Raw genomic sequence first — 6090 nt, forward strand, 5'->3', positions numbered from 1 at the left:
TGCTACCCATAACATCTGGAACTACATGCAGCGCGGAGCCTGCCATGTACTGTTATCACAAGGAGCGCAATGCTACCCATAACTACACGAAGCGCGGAGCTTCCAATGTACAATATGACATACACGCCTTGCTATGTCAAACACAGAGCTATTATTGAGCTATTAAATTGTGGTGTGCATGTGTGTTATGAAACTTTTGTGTAACACTTAGATTAACTATACGGAACTATGTAACAACCAAAGGAATAAATAGGTAAAAATAATAAAATAAAACAAAAATAAAATTATACGGAGTATGTATTTATTTATTAATAATACTTTATTGTACAAAACAATGTAAGGAAATCTAGTACAGACTTATAAGGTAAAAATATTTTACACAATATGCGGCCTTATTGCTCACACCCAGCAATCTCTGCCAGGCTGGAAGTTACTGGAAGTAAGGAGTAACTTGTGGACTACATTTTTTTTTCATTCATTGACTCACTTTCCAACTGCGGCCTCCAGTTTGAGACTCGATTCGATACCTCTCGTTATCGCAAATTTTAGATTATTTTGCATGGACTGGAGAACTTCTCTCCTAAGTCAGTAATAAACATCGTAGAACACGCCATCAATTCGTCATCCAGTGACACTATTTACAGGAATACACAAAACCACCTTGCACCTATAACTTGATGTATACTAGGTATAATAACAACACTTCACAATTGGGGCAGAGTAACAACTAATAGGTAATTAATTTACGAAGACTGAACCCGGTTCTAAAGTCGCACTGACTTCCATATCATTTTCCACTGCCGACGATATCACATTGTCACAGTCTACCTTCAGACGATTCAATAATCATAAATGACTATCAAAACAAGTAAAATAACATTGATGTTACAATCGGCTTTTCTTTCTTACTAACACAAAATCATCAACATTAAATAGAATGCGTTTTTTTTTCAATACGAGCCTTATAGACGTGCAATTGCTCGTCCATCCTGACTTTTGTGTTATTTCTAATTATTTCAAATAGGTCAACTACTAAAGTGTTGACACTCGTACTAAAACATTATTACACGGTGGACTTGCAGCCTATAGACAATTGCAATGGGCTGTCGCCTGTGCTGTGCGTTTCTTTCATACAATACAATTCAAAGTAAGTTGAATTTTGCCAATAATTGTAGAATGCCAATATCTACGTTCATGATTTTCAGCGATAATGAAACAATGAACTTAAGAACAGACATAAACCTTTTAAAATAACCCGTTAGCGCAACTCATCCCGTTTGTAATTTTGTAAAACTCAAAAGAACACTGTCAACACAAGTCTATGAGTTCGCTACCTGCAAATGACGTAGCTTGATCGGCTACTATTCCTTTCAGCGCCTTAAATAAGACAACAAAAACACAGCGCTTAACATGCTCTTTTTTTTTTGTGAAGACACATTTTTAACAGGAGCTAGGTGACAATATTTACCACTAAATGCGTCAACAATTACCAATGCGCATTTCTTAAACTCGTAAGTGCCATTCGTATCGATTGTAATGTATGAAGTGGCTCTGACACATTTTCTATCGGATGTTAAGTCGACTGTCCAGCTCTAGAGGGCCTTTTATTAACTTTGCGATGTTAAAACGTTCAATGTACGTTCTAACGAAATTACACTAAATTTTTGCAGGATTTCTAAACTTAAATGTTTCAAATAATCATGAAATGATTGTATCAATAAACGAATGATAACACTTCATTTGCACCTAACAAAACAAGAAGTTTATATAGCAGGCATTTTTTTATCGTATGTGACAACCTTAAACTTAAATCAATAATGTCATTTCATCGCACATGTCGCGAATCTTTACTATTTTTGCCCGAATTGAACATTATGTGGAGACAATTAGTTTCTGCTAATCAAATCTACATGCGGTATTCTTGCACCCTTGCGTAGGTACCAACATCGAAATCAAAAGCTTGTATGTAAGCCCATCATCTATGAACACGAGGAGAAAATCTTTTTCTTATGACATGATGCTTTGAGACTATTTTAATCTGTTAAAATGTTAACGCTTAATAATTGATTATGCTTGAGGTCTTCTTAAACCTTTTAACTCTATTCAATAACTATGATAACAAATTTCTGTGTCAGTGATTCTTTGATTTTAATATTCGATTTTTAAGTTGATCATTACTTTCTTGTAGGAAAATTGAACCATAATAATCTATTGAACAGGAATCTGTGTGTACTTCAACAACGAGATTTGTCCGAAAATCGTTAATAAAGAAGCAGACGTCATTATTTTTTTTGTTTTGTTAATTTCTCCGCAGGTGGGTGTCCGTATGCGAAGTGCACCAATCCTACTTTACGTCTTTTTTATTTATTTCATACAATAGGGGCTAAGACTTAAGAAAAGCTAGGAGTAATCTCTCTATAATACCTCACGAATAAATATCTCTTATTTATCTGATGAAGCTACCGTTCGATGTTATGAAACCTTGCGGTGAATACCTATTCAATGTTGCAACAGCAACTTGCATTTATTCCAATTAAATGAAAACTCTGAGCAAGTGAGACTTTCAATACTCTTCTTAAACAAAAGAATGTAACCTCTTATGATTTTGAAAACTCGAGAACATCGTTGAATATAAAAAGTAGCTATGAAGTCACATAATTTATCTAGTCCTTGGTCAACAACATGGGCATTACAAAACCTTATCAACGTTGAAAGAACTATAGATTGTGCTAGTGTTGTATTCACAAGTCTTATTACCATTTCACAAAATTCGTGCTTTACTTTCAAATCTCACACGATGAACATAATTAAAATCATTCGAATCCGCGTCTATAAATTCAAAATTATTGTCCGCAAAAACAAATATTTTTTATTTTAAATTCACGAATAATTTGAGCCCCATTGTTATCCATAGTCAAACTACGTCCGGCTCTAGTAAAAACATCTCAACCTGTTACTTCACCCCAGGAAGTACTCGAGAGTCTACAAAAACCAAAGCTCATATTTACATCATTAACAGTTATGGGTAATGTTGAACGGGCGAATGAATAGGTTGATACAGTGCCAATTCTTGTTACGCGAGTGTATACAAACTCTAGAGGCCTGGTCATGTTATCCGCGGCTATCCTTTTACAAAGGAAAAAAAAAAACAATCGGACACGCTGTCAATAAGGCACTTGAACTTAACGCCGGCAACATCTGTGACTGTAAGCAGGGTATCGTGCTGTAAACACACATTAACAGGGTATTGTTTCTTAAAGAGCGTGCCGCCCGTTGCTTAGAAAATCAAACCTCTTCTATGTGACCAAATTTATGACTATAAGTGCGTTGTTGTACTATTTCTTAAATATTCAACTAACTGATTTTGTTTCATAGGCGAGATTTACCGTCACATTTGTAATGACATACGTGAACACACAGTTATAGCAAACAATTTGCAACATGCGACGCTTTAATTGATTTGTGCCAAAATGTCTATCAAGACCCACAAAATCAATCGGCGTGTATCATAATAAATCAGATCATACCTGGTCATCTGCAATACCTTCTACCACGAATTTACTATATTCGCGTAGTTCCAGCCCCTTCGCAGCCGGTCGGTTTCAATAACTTTGTAGTGGAGCACTCGATGTATGTTGAAACTCGATCATTTTTTTACCATACCATATCTCGAAAAAGGTATTTCCTCTCGCTTCTTAGCTTCTTTTTAAGTTAAGAATAATGTCCTCACAGGTAGATAAAGGCTGACTTCGTAGTCGGTCTAGAAATCCGATGATAGTTTATTTCGTTACACCATTGTGCTGCCGTAAACTCGCTATCATTCGGGACGTACATCGGTATGTAAACATCATTATAGTTTACCTTCCTTAATTATGCGTTAGACCCGGAAACAAAATGTTTCGTTTCGGGAAAGTGTATCTGCCATTTCTTTTAACAGGGATGCGCACGACATGATGATTGCGAAACCCACACACAACATTGTCGTTGTCGTGCTAACATTCTCATGATTTATTGGTGGAAACTGTGGTTCTTCTCGAACCTCATTAACACTAGCTATATCTTCTTGAATCTCACTAACACTATCACTCGTTACACTCACTTGCAGATTTGCACCGTTTAACAAAGTCTTATTCGTATTGGAATCGGGGGTAATAAGTGCCGATCCCACCGCTGCTGTCGGAGAATTTAAATAAACTCTCCATAATTAATTATAATTAGGTAGATATGTGAAATAATATTAAATAATGACTCAGTGCGCACACCTTGCGCGGTCGATGGTAGTACCGAGACTATATCATCGAGCTACTGACTCAAGGAATATAAACCATAGCATAGCCCGTAAGCCCATGCTTTTCATATCAATTCAATATCGACATTATGTTGTACACAATAGAGTACATTATAATAGGAAGGTATAGCCACATAACAACTACTCTGTTATGATTCTCTCACATGTATTACAATATAAGGTATATTACGACAACACATCATATTTAAGTATCGTGTATTGCCCGGTAAAGTATAAAAAAGACGGGTTGCACTCCGGGAGTGCCGGCAGAAGTGAAAACTTGATTATTAACGTTGAGCATGTTTGATATCCATCCGTCTTACGCTTTTTCGATCAGGTCACGTGTCCTGACGCGAGTTTAATATTTTATACCCATTACAGAAAAAGTGTTCAACCCCGCTAAAGAAGTTTTCACTTCAAAAATAAATAAAAAAGTATCGTAAGTGTCTACTAGATATGCATTAAAATGGACGGTGAATTTATGTCTTCATCGGTGATACCAGGAAACAGCTACGTTGATTAGCTTTTAGTAAAAATGAGTTACCTACTGTGTTAACGCGAATATTATGCAATTATCTGAAGCTGGTGATAATGACGTTAGCCGAGTACGGTAATTTTTTACAGCTTTTATATTATGCTAGTCTCCTCTCAAAAATGGTATAGATATTTAGAAATTAAATATTTTTAACGGATTTTAAACGCGATTTTTCGTACGTAACGTACCCACCCACGCATCTAATACAAAAGCAAAGTACAACTCAACATAAATAAGAATTTATCGACCAAGTTTGCATAATTCAAGACAACTTAGTTGAAAATAGACGCAAAGCATATTCGGGGCCAAATAATTTCAAGCTACGGTCTAAACTACAAAATATTTAATATTGCACGCGCTAAAAACTAAATGCAACGTAGCAAATTTCTGATATGAAATTCCTTGAAACTTTACTGGAGTTTCTTCGAAATATAGAAAATGTTTACCGAAATAGTTTTTGGTATCAGGCGCTTTATACATTCCAATGTTATCGATTTCTTTCTTATTTTATCAATTTAGTTATTTTATAAATCGTTAAATGTTGTTTCTTTATAACTTAATTGTTTTTTTATGATCAATGGATATGGATTTTTCCCTCAGAAAGAATGTGTTAACTTAACCCGTGACGCGTCCTACGTACAGGCGGTTGCTCGTAACTCAAAATGGTACTGTAGCGTCCTGCGTACAACGCCTGTTCATAACGCGGCTAATGACTTCGAAGGTCACCTGTAGTTCTTACAAGTGAATGTTTCCAGTATAAAAAATATTTCTCTATGCCTTAAACATTTATAATTCGAATCGACACGACTCCGAGACAGGCAATAGAGACCAAAACCACAAAATAAAAAAAAAAGTGAATCATTGATTGAGTTGCGTCATCGGCCATAGTTTGTGACATTTGTCTTGTTCAACGAATATTTGGATTGTGAATTATGCCGAGAGGAATAATTAGATGAGTGATAATTGAGACGTATATTACTGGAAATTTTACGTAGAATACGTTTATGATATTGGTTTTAGGGATATTTGAAGAATACTCAGTGAAAAAGTGTCTCAACTTTTCAGTGCGGAAGACGCAAAATGGCGCTTTTTTTCTTGTTTGTGAATAATGGAGATTTGTTATTATTCATAGTGAAATACGTTGTGTTAAATGTGTGAAAATATAAGTGAATGTATTTGGCAATCGTGTAGTGATATGAAAACGTGAATATGATCATTTGATGACTCAGCATTATCATGTAAGTGTTAGTATGTAAGCAATTAAAAT

General features: G+C 35.4%; 1 long non-coding RNA gene across 1 annotated transcript; it reads right to left on the reverse strand.

Annotated features, from left to right (window-relative positions):
- Positions 1 to 478: 478 nt before the first annotated feature.
- LOC149479824 (uncharacterized) lies at positions 479 to 3282 on the reverse strand. The gene is made up of 2 exons (XR_016317125.1): positions 1390 to 3282; positions 479 to 1293 (listed from the first exon to the last, which is right to left on the reverse strand). It is a non-coding gene; the product is annotated as an uncharacterized LOC149479824 (long non-coding RNA).
- Between the last annotated feature and the right edge of the window lie 2808 nt (positions 3283 to 6090).

The sequence above is a fragment of the Colias philodice genome, chromosome 19, assembly GCF_061535455.1.
Source record: "Colias philodice isolate Cphi_HAF_F1 chromosome 19, ilColPhil1 Martin Lab GWU primary, whole genome shotgun sequence".
Classification (NCBI taxonomy): domain Eukaryota; kingdom Metazoa; phylum Arthropoda; class Insecta; order Lepidoptera; family Pieridae; genus Colias; species Colias philodice.